Source organism: Desmodus rotundus, chromosome 5, assembly GCF_022682495.2.
Source record: "Desmodus rotundus isolate HL8 chromosome 5, HLdesRot8A.1, whole genome shotgun sequence".
NCBI classification, from domain to species: Eukaryota; Metazoa; Chordata; class Mammalia; order Chiroptera; family Phyllostomidae; genus Desmodus; species Desmodus rotundus.
The window spans coordinates 137,707,483-137,729,080 of record NC_071391.1 but is presented as its reverse complement, the minus strand read 5'-3'; the positions used below and the strand labels follow the sequence as shown (position 1 = coordinate 137,729,080).

At 36.9% G+C, this 21,598-nt stretch overlaps 1 protein-coding gene and 1 pseudogene across 14 annotated transcripts in view; one reads left to right on the top strand and one right to left on the bottom strand.

The window, feature by feature from the left end:
* EHBP1 (EH domain binding protein 1) overlaps positions 1–21,598 on the bottom strand; it is a 370,181-nt gene that overhangs the window by 151,002 nt on the left and 197,581 nt on the right. The window lies entirely within an intron of this gene.
* LOC112297888 (large ribosomal subunit protein eL8 pseudogene) lies at positions 16,348–17,102 on the top strand (annotated as a pseudogene).

Here is a 21,598-nt window from a genome sequence, read left to right as displayed (position 1 = left end):
TATTGTATTCAATTAAAAAATAAGTTTCCAATTATAATAAGCAACAAAATGGGTTTGGTTATGCTTCAAAACTGTTAACAGATACTGATTATGAACCACAGCTATAACAGATTATGCCTCTAGCCTTTTCTTCTATACTAAATATAGTTCATATCTATAATTTGTTGCCATCCATATATACCTGACCAAAACTTAATGTCTCCTGACCAAGGAGACATTAATAAGAAAATTAAAGTAAGCTCTAAAATAAATTTGAGTAAAGAAAGATTTATGAGGTGAAGATAATTATTTTTAATATGCTCGTAACTCACTATGACTAAAATATGGGAATAGTTACTCATACAACCTTAAGTTCAAGTTAAAAAAGATGACTGCCAACTTCAGAAGAACCAACCTCAATCAATCACTTTCAAGTAATCAAAAAGAAAAAGAGGCCACTGTTATTCCTATAGCTTAATTAGGAAAAGAAATCTTATTCATAATGCACTGTGTTATTGACCTTAAATAAGATTTTTCATATAAAGCAAAACTGAATACAAGATTAATAAAATTATTTAGCTACTTATATATAAACTCAAACAACTGTTAAGGACACCCTGTCACTTTCATAATAGGCTTTCCAAAGCCTATTTTTGTAAATAAAAGACTCTTTTTAGCAAGTAAATCAGTAAATTTGTTTACAAATTTGCATTTGTCTGAAATGTGGCACACTTATACTAGAAACTGCATGATATAATGAATGAACTAATATTTGCTTCAGTTAATTTTAAAATGGAGAGTACAGTACCCATCCTACCTACTGCATGGTTTTGTGTAAATAGCGAAATAAATACCGCCTATTTAAACGTTTTGGAGACTACAAAGAATTTTATAAATGTAAGGAACTGTTATAATGCAAAGATAACCTCTGTCAACTGGTCAGCAGTATACTTCTTTGAAGCAGTGTTCAGGTCATTTGAAAATAGACTCAAATAAACTAAGGACAATGTTCTATGTCCAAGAGTCTCAAACTTTTTCATTCCATGATTTTTCTTAAAAACTGTCATGATTCTAGCAGTTGGAGACCATCATCATCTTCACACTCTTCCAGATGGTGGCAGCATATATGAATGTAAAATATTTGTGACAGAACAAAAAGTGGCAGGTGTTCTCTCCAAAGCTAATATTACCTGCTGTCATCTGATTCAGAGCCAGTCTCTGAATCCACACCCCAAAAATTCTAGCAAGCATTTCATATTCTGCCTGAGTAAGAGACCACACAAAGTGAATCTGGATGGAAAGGTTCCTTACTCCCAGTAAAGAAATGGGAAGAGAGGAGATACTAGACAAGTACAATGTTTATGTTGCCTATTTTTCCTATTAAAATACATTATGTATCTTAATAGATTACTAGAGCCAACTTTATTTTCTTCCCATGGGACTGAACAACATCCCTTGTCTGAAGATATCCCTGTCCCAACACAAGGCTCAGTTCCCCATGCCCTTGTTCTCTATGCTGTCCTCAAGTAGGGGAGACTCTTGGCTCCTGAATTTATAACTGAAGTATCTTCTCTGTGAAGTTCAGAATTAATGAGTTTTTCCCTCGGAAACCTGAGCTCAGACATCCTTGAAGGAGGTCAAAGGGTCATTCTCTTACAGTGCACATTTTTGTTTCTTACATAGATTTTAATTTTAATTGTTGTATTTCACAAAATCTGTAACTTTGTTAATCCCTTGAAAAGAAAAGACCAATTTCACTATTAATTCTGACATCCTTGTGTAAGTGCATGATTCAGTTGGAAGAAGGGGAAGTAAAAAGAATGGAATGTGAAGCTGTAAGTGTCTAAAACTGAATTCATTTTTCTTGAAGCAAACTTACTTTTCTTGTATTAAAGACAGAGTGTTCGGAACCATCCTGCCTGGTTCCAGGGACTGTAGCCTCATTAACGGACAAAAGAGTCCCACAGCTAGGGCTGAATGAAAAGGCCTTGGGGCCATGAGCCACTAAGGAGACAGAACCTATCCTCCTGGCATGAGCGCAGCCCCTGCCTCCCTCACTTCAGCCTGCTTGGCCCTGAAAGACGGCTAGTTAGTCAATGACTGGTAAGATTCCTCAAGGGAAGAACAACCTAAGACAGGCACAGTCACGAAGTGACCATCAGGGAAGAACTTAGGGGACTATAGATAAGGGGCAGAAAGATCCTCACCCCTTGGCTTTGTCATAGCCTGAGTCCTCATTCTATCTGTAAGAAGTCTCCTAATCTCTTGGCTGCTTTGCTCCCTCTACCTGACTCAGCTTGAAAACAATGCCAGTGGCAGCTGAAGCCTTGTATTGGAATTGACAGTTCCTGGGGACAAATCTGGCCTGAGAAATAACGTACATTGTTCCCTTTGAAGCTTGCTCAACAGCCCTGTTAGTATGAACTAGACGTCTGAGCTCAAAGTGTAGGGAGTGAAACTCCCTACTTCATGATACACACCTCAACAACCTTCTGGCATCAGCGTATCTCACCAACCCTGACCAGAGACAATCCCTGTGTTTCTTCAATTATTATTTGTAGATGATGTTAGTTTTTCATGACTGTAGCTTTTTGGACATTGATCGATGAGCTTTACGTGCATACTATTTATCTCTGTGTGAGCTGAACTCAAAAAATATGCAGGGAAAGAGGTGCTTGAGATCCTTCTCCTCTGAGAGATTGGTCACCTTTCCTCCCCAAGCAGATTATGTCTTGGTAGACTTATTCTCATCTGCAGCAAGGGGGAGCTTATGGGTGGAGCCCCCACCCGCCCCATAACAGAGCCAGGACAACTTTCCTTCCTTCCTAATGCTAAATTCTTTCCTAGTCCCCCCCCTCCCTCCCCCCTCCCTCCCTCCCTCCTTCCTTCCTTCCTTCTCCTCTATTTATCCATCTACCCTTGCAACAAATACCTACTGAGCAACTATTACATGCTAATAAGCACCCATGCTAGGATCTAAACACATAGAAATGAAGTGCCTGATCTCATGGAGTTCTTAGACTCATGGTGGGGGAAGACAAACAAAGTATATAGGTTGAAGATAGTGACTGGGAAAGGGAGGATGTTTTACTCAGGGAAGTGAGGGAAGGTCTCTTTAAAGAGGTGATATTGAGAAGAGATATGAATGAAATGAGGGAATGAGTCATGAGAAAATGTCAAAAATAATGTTCCAGATGGTATAAAAAACAAACATCAACTTCCTGAGGCTAGAACAAACTGGAAAATGTTTGAGGACCAGAAGACCAGCATGGCTCTAAAAGAATAAAAGAGACAGCAGGTAGAAGGAAATAACACTGGAGAAAAGAGCAAGGACCAAATCACACAGATCCTTGCAGCCTACAATAATTTTATTCTGCAATGGGAGACCACTGATGGATTTTGATTAAAGTAGTAATATAATCTGATTGATTTTTAAACATTATTCCAGTGAGATTTCCAGTTCCAAAGATATTCTGGAAAACTTTATACTGCAAAACAACCATAATCTTGCACAAAATATAAGTTTTTAATACGTTGCTGGGCACAAAAATTTTTGTATAAACAACAACCTGGACTTCCGGTCAAGATGGTTACATAGGTAAATGTGGCACTTGAATCCTCCCACAGCCAGATAAAAATTACAAATAAACTATAGAACAAGCATCATTCAGAACTGCCTAAAATCTAGCTGAATGGAAATCCTACAACTAGGAACTTAAAGCAGCCACATTGAGACTGGTAGGAGGGAAGGAGACATGGAATGGGACTGGTCCCATACCCATATGTGCTGGATAAAAAAAAATGAGAAGGATATCTGGGCTGCAGAGGTCCACCTTGAGGATCAAGGGGTCCCAGCCCCACACCAGCCAGGGTTCCAGTGCCAAGAAGAGAAGTCCCTAAAACTTCTGGCTGTAAAACCCAGCGGGCAGTGTGGTTGAGTGACACAGAGGATTCTGGAGTCCCTGGCAAGTTCTTAAAAGGCTTGTAGACAGACTTACTCGGATTCACTCCCTCTGAGCTCCAGAGCTGGGGAACCAGCTCAAAGGCACCAGGGACACACGGGAAGGAACTGAATGGTCTGGGCGAGAGTTAGAGGAGCACCTTCCTGCCAGATGGAGTACTGGGAGAGTCCACTGTTCCTTTCTGAGAACTACACCCCTTCCACCCAAACTCACAGAGCTGGCAGGCAGAAACCATATCTGAGTCTCCATCAACTGGGCTTGCATTGTTCATTCCCACCCTGGTGATTTTGAGACCACACCCCACCCAACTTGCAGGCCCACTCAAGCCATTTCCAGTAGCTTTTTCATACAAATTGCCTGTCTTGGCTCCTGCTATGGACTTTCCTAAAAATCTCTAAAAGACTCAAAAATTGCCAGATGCACACAAGCAGCATCTAGCATTGGTGTGTCCTACATCTCTCACTGAGTGGTCCCAGGCCCGGCACTAGAGGCATCAGCCTTGGTTCACAGCATGACTTCTCCAAGGCACCTACAAGCCCAGCACAAGTAGTAGCCATTGGCAGATCACTCTGTAGTTTGTGTTGGGTGACCCCAGGCAGGGCACAGGTAGTAGCTGACCTTGTAACTCTCAGAGGCCCCAGAGCCAGTGCTCCTGGTGGGCAGCTTCAGACCATGCTGGATTACAACCCTACTACCTCCATGAACAACACACTCAAGTGGTGAGCTCAGTGAGCACCAAAGCAAGTCCTGCTCCATAGGGTAAGCACCTTGCACAGCAGTTCCTCTGCTGTAGTAGAAGCCAGTCCTCCCAGCTGACAGACCTGAGGGTCAATCCCTCACAGTGATGTCAACAGCAATCAAGGCTCAACTACAAGAGGATAGTGCACACAGCCCACATGGAGGTGCACTTGGAGTGCCCAGCTGTGGTGACTGGGGAGGTTGTGCCACTGGGCCCTACAGGACACTTGCTACACAAGGCCACGAAACCAAGTACAGGAAGCATAGCAGTTCTACCTAATGCACAGAAAAAACCATAGGGAAGCAGTCAAAATGCAGAGGAGACAAAGAAATAGGTACCGAATGAAAGAACAGGAGAAAACTCCAGAAAGAAAACAAAATGAAATGGAGGCAAGCAGACTACCAGATACAGAGTTCACAACAATGGTTATAAGGATGCTCAAGGTCTTAGCGAGAACTTCAACATCATGAAAAAGGCCATAGAAACCATAAAAAGAACCAGTCAGAAATGAAGGATATACAAACTGAAATGAAATATAATTTACAGGGAATCAATAGTAGAGCAGATTAAGCTGAGAATCAACTCAGTGATTTGAAATATAAGGAAGCAAAAAACACCCAATCAGAACAGTCAGGAGAAAAATAATCCCCCCAAATGAAGACAGTATAAGGAGCCTCTGGGAAAAATTCAAGAGTACTAACATTTGCATCATGGGGGTACCAGACGGAGAAGAGAGCAAGAAATTGAAAACCTATTTGAAAACATAATGACAGAAAACTTCCCTAACTTCGTGAAGCAAACAGACATACAAGTCCAGGAAACACAGAGAGTCCCAAACAAGATAAACCCAAAGAGGCCCACACCAAGACACATCATAAGTAAATACCAAAGGTTAAAGACAAAGAGAGAATGTTAAAAGCAGCAAGAGAAGAGTTGTTAGGTACCTACAAGGGAGCTCCCGTAAGACTGTCAGCTGATTTCTCAACAGAAACTTTGCACTCTAGAAGGAATAGCAAGAAATATTCAAAGTGATGAAAAAGCAAGGGCCTACAACCAAAATTACTCTATCCAGCAAAACTATCATTCAGAATGGAAGGGCAGATAAAGTGTTTCCCAGATAAGGTATAGTTAAAGGAGTTGATCACCACCAAACCTAGTATTATATGAAATGTTAAAGGGTCTTCTTTAAGAAGAAAAAAAAAGATAAAATATGAACAATAAAATGGCAATAAATACATATCTATCAACAATTGAATCTACAAAAAATAAACAAGCAGAATAGAAACAGACTCATAGATACAGAAAACATTCTGATGGTTGCCAGATGGGGAGGGGTTTGGGGGAGTGGGTGGAAAAAGTGAAGGAATTAAGAAATACAAATTGGCTGTTACAGAATAGTCATCAGGATATAAAGTACAGCATAGGGAATAAATCAATAATATTCTAATAATTATGTATGTTGTCACATGGGAACAAGATTATCTTGATGATCATGTAGTAATCATGGGGGTGCACACCTGAAACTAATATACTATTGTATGTCAACTGTAATTGAAAAATTAAAAAATGATTAATAGAAAAACCTGAGTGATAAACTGTAAGCTCTTGGGAAAGACAAAGGTTTTCCAAAGGCAGAAAAATATTTTTGAGTATATTTGTGTGTATGTCTTTCACTGTATATAAATGAATGAATAATTTTAAAATGGGTACATCCTTACAACCAAGTAATTCTATTTATTCATAGGAATATTTTTTAGCACAGTCTTTTTTCAATCCTGGTTAAACAGTGAAGTCATTTGTATAACTCAAACAAAAGAAAACAAAAGTGATGTCTAACCTCATTTCTAAAGATTATAATTTAATGGTTTGGGGTAGCACCCAATCATTGGTATTTTTAAAGTTTTCCAGCTACAGCTGAGAGCCATTAACCCATGAAAAGTTTTATACATGTCTATCTTGATATACTGAGAATATTCACAGCAGTGTTATTTCCAATAGTAGATATTTTGTGGGGAAATTCTCATCTCTATCATCAGGAGAATGGATAAGTTGTGGTAAACTCTATGTAATAAAATATTACACAGCAGTGAAAATGAATAAAAAACAGATACATGCAACAATAGGGACAAATCTTAGAAACCTAAAATTGAGTAAATAGAGAAGTCTATCTAAAGCACAGGTGGCAAACACCAGGCCGGTGAGCCGAATCCTGACCTCCATCTTGTTTTATCCGGCCCAGCACCTGGTTTCTACCCAGCGGCAGTGCCGAGTTCTCACTTAACTGTTAAGGAGTAGTTACATTTATACAGTCCTAAAATTACATTCAGCCCTTTGAAGGCAACCATGAGGCTGATGTGGCCCCCAGTGAAAATGAGTCTGACACCCCTGATTTAAAGGATAATGCATTTGTGTAAAGGTAAAACCAAGGAAAATTAAACAACATAATGTTTGGTACACAGGTTAATGCCATCATTTAGAGGTTCATACATACAAGAGAATGGTTAGCAGCTATGTAGTTGGGGCAGAGATGGACTAAAGACAGAGGGATATGGCAGAAGCATAAGAGGTAGATTTGGCATTACTGGTAATGTTTTAGTTCTTAACATTGGATGGTGTTCATTTTGTTGTTATATATATAACTTATATTTCCTATATTATTTTGCATAAATCAAGTATCAAATAACAACACATTTTTAAAGTCTACTATGTAGAATAGACTTTGGATAGGTTACATAATGTAGAAGCAGAGAGATAAGTTGAGATGCACCTGAAGTAATAAAGGAGGGAGTTGATGGATAATTATACCCTAGTGGAGGGCAGGAGATAGTGAGAAGTGATCAGATTTAGAGTACATTTTGAAGAGTAAAATTTCTAAGACTTACTAATGGATTGAAGAGTCTCTACTGTCCAATATGGTAGCCACTAGTCACATAAGGCAATTAAAATAAAAATTTAAAACTCAGTTATTTGCACTAGCCACATTTTAAGTGCACATGTGGCTACTGGATAGCATGTTAGTGCAGATACAGAATATTTCCATGACCACATTAAGTTCTATTTGATAAATAGTGTATAAAAAGTGAAGGAGAAAAGACAGCTCCTGAGTTTTCTTTCAGAGCAATTAGGTAAACGGCAGTGCCACTTACTGAGAGATGGGGAAAATTAGAAGAATAGCAAGTTTGGAAGGAAATAAAGAATTCAGTTTTGTACAAAAAGAAATGTTGAGTAGGCATGGAACAAAACAAAGTTGGAGCCAGATACACAAATTTGAAATACTGAGGTCTGTCTAGAAAAAGTCCAGCCATTATTAACATCACAAGAACAGTTTGCGTGACATGGATGTAACCTGGCAGCCAAGGAGAGTAGACTGGCATGCACATGCATGAACAATGATGACTTTACTGTACTAGTCAGTGGGGGCAGTAGATGCTGTTGAGTGAAAATGTGTACTATGTGGCTATTGCATTCAAAATGACTGAGTGAAGGACCTCCAGCCAAGATGGAGGCATAGGTAGATACACTGTACCTGCCTGTACAACCACAAGAAGGACAACAACAAAAAACAACCAGAAATGCCAGAAAATCCAACAGTATGGAAGTCCTACAACTAAGGAGTTAAAGAAAAAACATTCACCCAGACCGATAGGAGGGGCTGAGACAGGCAGCCAGAGTGGAGACGACTTGCGGCAAGGCAGTAGCTGGCGGAACACAGTGACACATTTGGGTGCAGATAAACTGGGAGGAACAACTGGGGAGTAAGACAGACTGTGCAACCCAGGGTTCCAGCATGGGGAAATAAAGCCTCAAAACCTCTGACTGAAAAGACCTGTGGGGGTTAAGGAGGCAGGAGAAACTCTCAGCTTCACAGGAGAGTTTGCTGGAGAGACTCACAGGGTCCTAGACTGTACACAAAACCACCCACCCAAAAATCAGGACCAGAAGGGCCCAAATGACTTGTGGGTAGCGGCAGAAGTGACTGAAAACTGGCCAAGAGCTGAGCAAGTGGCATTGTTCCTGCTCAGACCCCTCTCCCACATACAGTGCCACAATGCAGTGGATGTGGGTTGACCTGCCCTGGCAAATACCTAAGGCTCCACCCCTTACAGTATAACAGGCAAGCCAAGGCAAAAAATACGGCCCAAATGAAACACCAGATCAAGATTCCAGAAAAAATATAACTATGCAATGAAGAGATAGCCAATTTATCATATATGGAGTTGAAAACACTGGTATTCAGGATGCTCAAGAAATGGTTGAGTATGGTTGAAAAATAAGAGGAAAAAGTGAAGGCTATAAAAAGTGAAATAAAGGAAAATGTACAGGGAACAATAATAATGGGAAGGAAAACAGGACTCAAATCAACAGTGTGCACCAGAAGGAAGAAATAAACATTCAATCAGGACAGAATGAAGAAACAAGAATTCAAAAAAATGAAGAGAGGCTTAGGAACCTCTGGGGCAATTTTAAATGTTCTAACATCTGAATCACAGGGATACCAGAAGGAGAAGAAGAAGAGCAAGATATTGAAAACTTATTTGAACAAATAATGAAGGAGAACTTCCCCACTCTGGCAAAGGAAATAGACTTCCAGTAAGTCCAGGAAGTGCAGACAGTCTCAAAGAGGTTGGACTCAAGGAAGCACAAACCAAGGCACATCATGATTACATTACCCAAGATTAAAGATAAGGAGAGGATCTTAAAAGCAGCAAGAGAAAAGGAGACAGTTACCTACAAAGAAGTTCCCATAAGACTGTCAGCTGATTTCTCAAAAGAAACCTGGCAGGCAACAAGGAGCTGGAAAGAAGCATTCAAGTCATGAAAGACAAGGACCTACATCCAAGATTACTCTATCTGGCAAAGCTATCATTTAGAATAGGAGGGCAGAGAAAGATAAGGTCAAGTTAAAGGAGTTCATCATTACCAAGCTATTATTATATGAAATGTTAAAGGGACTCATCTAAGAAAAAGAAGATCAAAAGTATCAAAGTAAAGTAACAACAAACTCATAACTATCAACAACTGACCCTAAAAAATAAAAACTAAACAAACAACTAGAACAGGAATAGAGTCAGAGGTAGAGATCATATGGAGGGTTATCAGTGGGGTCTGGGAGGGGGAGGATAAGGGAAGAGGTACAGGGAATAAGAAGCATAATTGGTAGGCATTAAATAGGTGGGGAGAGGTCAAAAATGATATAGGAAACAGAAAACTCAAAGACTTATATGTACGATCCATGGACATGAACTAAGGTTGGGGAATGCTGGTGGGAGGGTAGATGCATGGTGGAGGGGAATAAAGGGGAGAAAAAAATGGGACAAATATAACAGCATAATCAACAAAATATATTTTAAAAATAAATAATAAAAATGGCAAATAATATATTGTTCATTTATCTTTCCTTCTTTTTGAGGTGTTAGGAAGTTAAGAATTAGGGTGAAACTACTTTTGTTGCTTCATTTGGGGTAAAACCTTGACTTTAGAGTTATAAAAAGGTGACATTTCTATTAAAAAATATCCTGTAGAAATTTCCATGAATGTCTTTTCTTGGTAATGTTTTTCAAAGTTATGACTGCTGTTCATAGAAATTATAAAGTGTACATGTCTGAATTAATATTTGGAAAATTAAGAAACATATCCATATCATCTTTGGTTATGTATCTTCTAAAGCCTCATATTTTAAACATTATTAATATAGAACTGGTAATATATTGTACATGGTATGTTTGTATTAAGCAAATATTTTGGAGTAATTCTTTTTTTCCACAAAAAGAAGAGAGGTGCTGTATAGTGAACACACTTGCAAACAAACAAGTAAAATATTAAAATTGTTTTTACTCAATTCTAAATTTGTGCGCATAGTATGGGCTAAAATGAGAATAACACCTGCTCATAGAATTGTAAGTAAACTTAAAAATTACTGTTTCAAAGAAATGTATATAAGGGAAACTATATATAATTAAACCAACTTCTAAAAAATATGTGAAAATCTACATGCATATTACTTATATATTTAACTCATAAAGTCAGGCCAAATGAGGTCCTTTACTTAATACTTCAAATTATGGTGAGTACATGTAAGAACAAAGTGTTTTTCTATTAAAAATAAAAATAAACTATGTTACAATTAGATGAGCCTTTTCTGTTTGCATACTTATACGGTTTTACTCTAAGAAGTTAAATGTGGATGGTCCTAGTAAAAACAAACAAACAAAAAACACAGAAAAACCAACTATACTAAAACCTAAGTTTTCCAAAGGCAATTAAGAGGTAAACACTAAACAGTTTTCACTGAAATAGCATCTGGTCATGGTAAAGAAAACAGCTTTAAGATTTTTATGCAAATTATTACATCATAGAATCACAAATTACAATATATACACATAAGCAATTATCTCTTGAGCTTATAGCCATTCTGGGTATAAGAATGGTCCCAAACTGTGGAATTTAGTTCTAGAACATAAATATATTTTATTGTAATGTAATGCTACAAAGTGTACATTCCCAAAGAATTGTTAATTTATTCACAATGTATGTTCAATTATTAGCTTTGCTTCTCAATAAGGCCACTATGAGAGGGGTTTTATCTAGCTTTAAAAGCCTCCTTTCTGCAGCACTATGCTGAATGCTATTAAAAGTTTTTTTTAAAAAATTTAAAAAAAACCCTGAGTTATAAACGTTAAGACCTAATGAAATAATCTAATGACATTCAGGTTTACAAAGAAAATGCTCACACACCCTTAATGATAACAACACTAATGATGCCAATATATAGTGTATATATTAATCCTTAGATTACAACTCTTAATCCAGGTATTAAAGAGTTTACATGTCCCACAGTAGTTTCCCCGTCTGTATATGAACCAGTTAAAGAATACCTATTAACACTGAAAATATGTCCTAACTTCTTGCTTTAGTGCCATGGAAACAGACAGTAAAAGAATATTAAGCTATTTTATGATATCTAGTTGCTCCATTAACTCAATTGTACTGTGATTGTTTTTTAGACTCTTCTCCAAGTTTAAACATGTCAAGGTGGTTCTTCAAGCCTTTCATGTTGGGACTTATGTTAAAAAATAGTGCCAAGCAAAAAGTTTAAGTAAACATAAAACCTTCATAGAAATGATCACAGGAGTCCAACCTGACTGTAAATATCTTCCTCACCAGCACAAGTAGTAAAACAAAAAGTTTTCTTTGGACTTATGTTTATTTTCTGTTTATATTTTCTTCTTTGACCTATACATTACTTGAAAGTATATATATATTAATTTTCAAGTATATATTTGCTCTAGTTATTATTTTGTTACTAACTTCTAGATTAGTTGCATTATGGGCAAAAAACATAATTTCAACCCTCTGAAGTTTACTGAATACTTACTTTAGAGACTTATATAGTTCCTCTTTGTAAAAAAATGACTTCTGCAGTTGCATGATGTAGTATTTTATGGGGTCAAAATTGTTAATTTAGTCATTAAATCTTACTGATTTTTTTAGTTTGCTTATTACATCAATTCTATAGAGAGATGAGCTACAATTGCTCACTGTAATATGATTTCTCTTTGTAGTTATTTTGAAATTAGCTTTTATATATTTTGAGAATATGTTATTAGGTGGATGTAATTAAAAAGTTGTATCTTCCTGGTGAACTGACCCTTCTATCATGATGTGTTAATCGGCTTTACATTTAGTAATACACTTAGCCATAAAGCCTATTATATTTGATATTAATATGGCTACACTGATTTTCTTTTGTTTGCTTTCAAGGTAAATCTTTTCTCAGTATTTTAATTTCAACCCTTCAGATATCCATTTCTTAGATGTGTATAGTTAGATTTTTTAAAAATCCACACTGATAATCTTTGTTTTTAACTGTAGCATTTGGCCCATTTTTATTTAAAATAATTACTAATAATCTGAGTTTAAATCTATCAACTTATTTTAAATTTCTACTTGTTCCAGCCACCTTTGTGTCTATTTTTCTCTTTTATTGAATTTATCCCCTTCTACTGAATTATTATTTCTAAAAATCTTTCTTCTATTTTCTCTTCTAGTTTGGAAATTATATACATCATGTTTGTATCATTTCAGTAGTTGCCCTAAAAATTACAACATGCTTACTTAACTAATCAATGTGCAAAGAGCAGTCGGTCAATATCTTTAACCTTCTTCTCAATAATATAAGGACCTGGCTTCCAGTCAAGATGGAGGTGTAAGTAGATACACTTTGTCTCCTCACATAACCAAAAAGAAGGATAACAATAAATTTAAAAACAAAATTAACCAGAACTGCCAGAATATAGAACTGTATGGAAGTCCAACAATCAAGGAGTTAAAGAAGAAACATTCACTCAGACTGGGAGGAGTGGTGATGGGCAGCCAGAGAAAAGGAGACAGTTATATACAAAGAATTTCCCATAAGACCATCAGCTGATTTCTCAAAAGAAACCTTACAGGCAAGAAGGGGCTGGAAAGAAGTATTCCAAGTCATGAAAGCCAAGGACCTAGATACAAGATTACTCTATCCAGCAAAGCTATCACTTAGAATAGGAGGGCAGAGAAAGTGCTTCCCAGATAAAGTCAAGTTAGAGGAGTTCATTATCACCAAGCCCTTATTATATGAAATGTTAAAGGGACTTAACTAAGCAAAAGAAGATGATCAAAAACACGAACAGTAAAATTACAATAAACCCACAACTACCAACAACTGAACCTAAAAACAAAAACAAACTAAGCAAACAACTAGAACAGGAACAGAATCACAGAAATGGAGATCACATGAAGGTTATCAGTGAGGGAATGGCAGGGGGAGAGGGGGAAAAGGTAGAGGGGATAAGAAGCATAATTATTAGGTATAAAATAGACAGAGGGAGGTTAGTAATAGTATGGGAAATGGAGAAGCCAAACAACTTATATATATGACCCATGGACATGAACTAAGGTGGGGGAATGCTGGTAGGAGGGGAGTACAGGGTGGAGGGGAATAAAGGGGGAAAAAATGGGACAACTATAATAGCATAATCAATAAAATATACTTTACAAAAATAACATAAAGACCTTAGAATATATTAGTGTACCTATCCTCTTCCAGCTTACATATTATTGTCATATTATTTAATTTTTAAAAAGATTTTATTTATTTTTAGAGAGAAGGGAAGGGAGGGAGAAAGAGTGGAAGAGAAACATCAATGTGTGGTTGCCTCCCATGCGTCCCCCTCTGGGAACCTGGCCCGCAACCCAGGCATGTGCCCCAACTGGGAATCGAACTGGCAACCCCTTGGTTTGCAGGCCCGCACTCAATCCACTGAGCTGCACCAGCCAGGGCTATATTGTTTAATTTTTATTTCAGCCTATCGTGAGATATTATTATTTTACATTGTCAATGTGTTCAAATTTATCCACATATTTACACTGTGTGATATTTCTTGAATTCCTGACCTTCTAGTGAATATTTCTCTTCTGCCTAAGTTATATGTTTTAACATTCTATTTTTTGGTAATAAACTTAGTTGTCTAGAAATATGTTTATTTTTTGTCCTAATTGGTGAAAGATATTTCCACTGGACATACAATTCTAGACTAGCATTTATTTTCTTTCATCATGTAGATGATAAAATCAAACTGCCTCTGGCATCTATTGATGCCATTGAGAAATCATCAGTGTTCCTTTGAAGGTATTTTGGCTTTTCCCTACCCTTGCACTTATTAAAAATCTTCTCTTCTCTCTTCCCCTCTCCTCTCCCTCTCTACATCTATCTCTATCTCTCTATCTGCATATCAATGAGTTGATCAATGATCTTCTGAAGTTTCACTATGAGGTCTCTTCTGGGTTTGGAGTTCTTTTATCCTGACTGGGATTTGTTAAGGCTTCTTCAATCAGCAGACTGTATCTTTCATCAGTTTCAAAAAGTTCTCAAATATTATCTCTTCAAATACAATCTCAGTTCCACTCTTCCTTTTCCTTCTCAGGGTCTTCTTAGAATTATATTACATCTCATTCAATCCTTCAGGTCTTTTAAAAAACTTTTTTATACTGAAAAATTTCAACAGTAAAACAAATAGTATAATGAACCCCCAAATAACCACTAGCTTCAAGAGTTACCAACATTTTTTCCAATTTTGTTTCATCATTCCCTCCAAATATCATCCGCCCAACACACATTTGTTTTTCTTGTAGAGCATTTTAAAGGAAATCCCAAAATCCTGTATTTCAACAGTAAATAATCCAGTATATGTTTAAAATCTATAATTTCTCCTTCTTCCCTACTCCGCTTTTGCCAAGCTATTCATTTGTTAAATGAATTGAATCACTAGTCTGGAGGATTTTTCACATTCTGTTTTGGTTGATTGCATCTTCGTGGTGTCATTTCACATATTTCTCTACCAGTGAAGAAACCAGTGTACCAGTCTACCAGTGTAATAACTACCAGTTTCTTGTAAACTGGTAGTTATTACAACCAGCGGCTTGACTAGATTTAAGTTTAATTCTTTTGCAGGAATATTTTATAAATAGTTCTATACACTTTCTATCACAATATATCAGGAGGCACAAAATGGCTGGTTGTCTTAATCTTAATGATAGTAAGGTTGATCACTACAGTTGAATATTGTCAGCTGGATTCCCTCGTCTATTATAAGACCTTTACTCTAATGGCTTTAGATGCCATGCTGCTTGATACTAGATCCATTAGAGATTACAAAATGGTGAGTTTTTTTAAATAGTATCATTCCTTCTTCATTTCATAGCTAGAATTATTTTATGGGAAGAATCTTTCCCTCATCAGCTATTTCATTATCTTGGAATACAGTTCAATAAGGAAGGGAAGTCAAGATAAGATACTGACTCCTTTATCAACTTAAACAATATGAGTTGGTGTTCTGGCAACCTTCAAAGTCAACTATTTGGGTATTAATATTATAGATTCATGAATTTTTTATATATTTGGTATTTTTCAATCCTTTTGCAGATATTCTTTTTTAATTAATATAAATATGCTCTACTGTCTGCAGCATTTAATGTTACAAAAGCATCTGATGGTAAAATCTTTCCATTATAGGTCATCTGCCTTTGAAAATCAAAAGTACTATCAGGATATGTTTAGGTTTGTATTGCATTCCATTCATCCTGCCTGGTACTCATGTGCCCTTTTAATCTAAAGACTCAAGTCTTTCTTCAGCTCACATAAATTCTCTTCTCTTTCTCTGATAAATTATTTTCCTCATCTATTCCCATCTCTGCAACCCCCATTATAAAAGAGCAAATTTCCTGACTCTATCCTTCATTTTTATTTTTCCTCCCATTACTTTAATCTCTTCACTTTTCACCTTGAATTCTAAAGAGAATTTTTCAAGTTTGTCCTGTAATTCATTAATCTGATGTTCTGCAACATTCTATCAAGTGTTTAAAATTCTGAAACTTGAAAATTATATTTTTTCATATCCAAGAGCTTTTTCCTATACTCATATGATTACTTTTTATCATCTTTTGGGAAAATTAATACCTACAGAAAAGTTGCAAATATAGTACAATAAAAACCCATATATTCTTCATCTCTTGATTCACCCATGATTAATATTTTGATCAGATCATTATTTTTTGTGAGTACTTGCTCTTTTTTCATTTATTTTACCTGATTAAAATTTTTTTCTCTCTTTTTTCCTCCTGCTACCCAAGATGCTAAAAGGACAGAGGCTAAAGGGAAGACAGTAATGCCAGTCTCTGCTGTAAGTAAAAAAGCAGGAGGTCAAGAAGGTGGTAAATCCCATTTGGAAAAATGAATTTTGGCATTGGACAGGACATCTAACCCAAAAAGGGACCTCACCCACTCTGTCAAATGGCCCTGCTATATTCCTCTATAAGCATCTGAAAGTGTCTCCTGCAATTAATTAATTCACCCAGGTCTTAGACTGCCAAACAGCCATTCAACTGCTTAAGCTGGCCCACAAGTACAGACCACAGACAAAGCAAGACAAGAAGCAGGTATTGTTGGCCTGGGCTGAGAAAAAAACTGTGGCAAAGGGGATGTCCCAATCAAGAGGTCATCTATCCTTCAAGTAGGAATTAATCGTGTAATCATCTGGGTGGACAGCAAGAAGGCTCAGCTATAGTGGCTGTACGTGATATGGATCCCATTGAGCTGGTTGCCCTCCTACCTGCCCTGTGCCATAAGATGGAGGGCCCCTACTGCATTATCAAGGGGAAGGCCAAGCTGTGTCATCTAGTCCACCATCGTCACCTTCACACAGGTTAACTTGGAAGACAAAGAAGTTCTGGCTGAGTTGGTGGAAGCTATCCAGGCCAATTACAATGACAGATACGATGAAATCCAGTGCTATTGGGGAAGCAGTGCCCTTGGTCCAAAGTTAGTGGCTTACATTGCCAAGGTGGAAAAGGCAAAGGTTATCCAACTGGCCAGCAAACTAGGCTAAGGGGATACTGTTGAGTTTTCTGTATATAAAAGTAATAAAAATTCTCATTAAAATTTTTTTTCAATTAGAGTTAACATACAATATAATTATAGTTTCAGGTATACACATAGTGACTAGACATAACTTCTGAACTGATCACCCTAATAAGTCTAGTATCTATCTGACCCAAACAGTTATTACAACATCACTGGCTATGTTTCGAAACTATGTTGTACTTTACATTTCCCTGACTGGGAATTGAACTATTTTTATAACTGGCAATATGTACCTCCTAATCCCTTCACCTTTTTCACCCAATTCCCTAATTTCCCTCCTCTCTGGCAATGATCAGTTTGAGTAATAGAACTCTTGACTTTTAGCTAGATAATGTAATTGCCCAGAATAAAGATCATTTTCTATTGTCATGCTTTAGAAGTAACTGTTTTTAGTCTTTTCTTCCTGTTGACTGGAATGGGCATATTGGCTGTGGTTCAGGCAGGCACCTTGAGCCACAAGGTAGAAGCCTATGCTGAGGATGGTGGATCAGCAAAATAGGAGACTGGGTCCCTGATGACTTTGTGAGGCTGCTATATTAGCACATTTTCAAAAACAGAAGAAATAAATTTTTATTTTATTTAAACTGTCATTTGGGGCTTCCTATAGCCAACAGACAGTCCTAATTCCAGCTGAGTTTCTACTAACGAGAGACTCATGTGATTATTAAAATCTTTTTTTAAAGATTTTATGTATTTATTTTTAGAAAGGGGAAGGGAGGGAGAGAGGGAGAGAAACATCAATGTGTGGTTGCCTCTCATGTGCCCCCCTACTGGGGACCTGGCCCACAACCCAGGCATGTGCCCTAGACTGAGAATAGAACTGGCAACCCTTTTCCACTGAGTCATACCAGCCAGGGCTGATTAGTAAGATCTTAAACCCAGCAACCGCTCTTCTGAGTATTTACCCCCCAAATATGAAAACATTTACTTGTAAAAATATATGTACACCTATACTCATCGCAGCATTATTCACAGTGGCCCAGACATGGAAACAACCAAAGTGTCCTTCAATAGATGATTGGATAAAGGAGCTACGGTACATATATGCAGTGGAAAACTACTGACCCATAAGAAAAGATGAAATACTGCCATTTGCAACAACATGGATGGATCTTAAGAATATCCTGCTAAATGAAAAAGTCAAGAACCATATGATCTCACTCATATGTGGGAAATAAAACTGAAAGCAACAAATAAACAAAACAAACAAAAACTTATAGACACATACAATGATATTGTGGTTACCAGACGGAAAAAGGGGTGGGGGAAGGAAATAAATGGGGTCAAATATATGGTGATAGAAGGAGATTTGACTTTGGGTGGTGAACACTCAATGGAATACATAAATGATGTATTATACAATTGTACACTCAAAACCTACATAATTTTATTAAACAATGTCTCACCCCAATTCATTTAATAAAAAATTAAAAGAAATAATTCTGGAAGGCTCCACATACATATTAAGAAAAAGTAGTTAGCCCTGGCTGGTGTGGCTCAGTGGTTGAGTGCCAGCCTGCGAATCAAAGGGTTGCTGGTTTGATTCCCAGTCAGGGAATATGCCTGGGTTGCAGGCCAGATCCCCAGTAGGGGGCATGTGAGAGGCAGCCACACATTGAAGTTTCTCTCCCTCTCTTTTTCCCTCCTTTCTCTCTCTAAAATTATATAAATAAAATCTTTTTTAAAAAAGAAAAAGCATTCAATTCAATGTAATTCATTTTTAACCTTTAGATAAAGTCAGCCACACTGACGAAAGGAATGTTCCAGAACATAAACTATTTTCCAGGGAGAAAGCAAGCTTGTCCGCATTAAAAAGGTTAATTAAGGTTGAAGCTGTTCCAGAGAGAAAAGCAGGCACAACTGAGGTTGATTCCTGAGGCCCCTCTGTATCCTCTGCCTAGGGTTCTACAAAATCTCCTTGGGTCTTTATAACAAGTTAGCTTTTTGCTTAAGCAAAAAAATAAAATAAAATAATCCTGGTTGGTGTGGCTCAGTGGACCGAGTGCAGGCTTGCGAACTAAAAGGTTGCCAGTTTGGTTCCCACCCAGTCAGGACACATGCCTGGGTTGCAGACCAGGTTCCCAGTGGAGGGTGTGCCAGAGGCAACCAGTAGATGTATGTCTCACACATGGATGTTTCTCTCCCTCTCTTTCTCCCTTCCTTCCCCTCTCTCTAAAAATAAATAAATAAAATCTAAAAAAAAATAAAATAAAATTAGTTAATTAACCAAATGGCTTATTTCTATTTGTTGTAACCATACAGTATTAATCAATAAAACAGGTGATACATATAGGAGTGCCCCATTTAGTCAGTATTACTGAGGAACAGGGTATTCTGATAAATAGGGTATTTCAGTAAGCAAACTTTTAAAGGTAACTTAAGCTTACCTTTCCCCTGCTCCAGCTGTCATTGAATGTAGCTTGGCATTTTATTTTACAATATAACTGTGTATTTATCATTGTATTCAATTAAATTTTGATACTCATTCTATTTATGATTTTCCTTAGAAGGTTTGAGACATTTTCATATGAGAAAGTTAATACTCTGTGTACTTACTGTTTTTCAGCATGAAAGGCCCATAGGCACCATTCTGCACAGTTTTGCATGGACAGAAATGAATGTAAAGAACTTTCTAGAAGGAGGCATTCATGTGCAAGAGCTGGAAAAGGTGTTTGTCCTGTGGTTTGAATTTTCTGCGTTGACCAATCAAAGGGTGTGCTGCAAATAATTTTAGCTTTGGTTTACCGTGGGCTTCCCACAATTACTGCAATCTGTATTTAAGTTCAAAAACATCCAAATATAAACCTTAGGTCTTTACCAGAACTTTCTAGAAAGAGGTAACAATATGAGTGAAGGCTTCAGTCATTTAGCTGGGCCTTCAGAGAAATGGACAGTGTTTTCATTTTCAGAGATGGAACAAGTAGACAAAAGTCATCACTATCAACCATTGAAGCTCCACCAAACAGGATCTTTGAGGGAGCCCTTTTCACTTGACCAGGCTCATTTCATCATCGAATGTGCAGTGTGGTTTTTCTCTATGCTATCACAAAAATATAAGCTTAATTTAATTCAATTCTTTATTGTCATTAATAGTTGGCTGTTTATATTGTGATTTTTTATAAAGTGTTTAATAATATACTTTAGCAGATGTGTCTGGCAGCAATGTCATTTACATTCCTAAGCTCTTTCTTAAAATTTGGATTGCATTTTATACTAAATTGAGTAAATTATATCTAGGTGTTCAGAGTTATACATTAATTCTTACATTCATGGTCAGTAAAAGCTGGTCAGCCACCATTGAGCCTAATTTATTTTATGTTATTGGATGGTTATGTGTTTAATGTCAGATTACCTCTCTAAACATTAGTCTTTTTTCCTAAGTTGTCTTTAAAAGTATTGCAGTTTTATCATTTTACAAATGCATAAATCAATGGTCTAAAGTATTCTGTTTATGTATATTTATGACACTGAGGGGTCCTTCGCTGTCTTCGGGGGTAGTTTGAATTTTATTTGCAATATAGGAACAAGCTTACTATCACTTTATTTAAATTCTAGTCCTAGTCCTTTTTCATAAATTTTCTTAAAATTAAGTAGTTTTAGGTGACAGGTGAGGAAATTAATCATCTAGCTGCCCTTACCATTTTATGACAGTGAATGCTCTTCAGCCTCCGTAAGCAGTTGCCATTCAGTGCAATTTCGCAGTTTGTCATACAAAACAACTGTGGTGTAGTATCCTTTTATTATTTGACTAAAATTTGAACCTGATTTTTTTCAATGGTTTTATTTTTTATTTATTTTTAATCCTCACATGAGGCTATGTTTATTGATTTTAGAGTGAGACAAAGGAGGGGGTGAGAGACAGAAACATCAACGTGAGAGAGAAACATTGGTTGACTCTTGCATGGGCCCCAACCAGGGACTGAACCCACAACCTTTTGGTATACAGGATAATGCTCCAACCAACTGAGCCACCTGACCAGGGCTAAAAAGCTTTATTTGAACTATTGCATCCTTTTCAATTTACAAATAAGGAAAATAACTAGCCAGGAAGCATACCCTTTTAGACATTAAAACTGTTTAATAATTTTAACAAAAATGTTTTGACTAAAGTATACTTTCCTGTTTTCCTAAATAGAACACTGTATACAAAACATAGCAAGACTCTTTCATGTTGACTTAAGGTTGCCAAAATGGTCAATTATTTCACTATGTTTTAATACCACAAAGTCTTCAGGAATATATTCCAGTCTACAGTAGGAATATAGGTATACACACACACACAGAGGAATATATACATTCCAATGATGAATAAGCCCCATACTACTGTGCTTTCTCACCTGCCATTTATCATTTTTATTACTGTCAGTATGCCATTGATTCTAATCTTCTTCCTTATCTCATACATAATTGTGTAGTTGGTAGTTTCCAATTTCTTTCTTTTTTTTTCAGTTTGGCAATGGT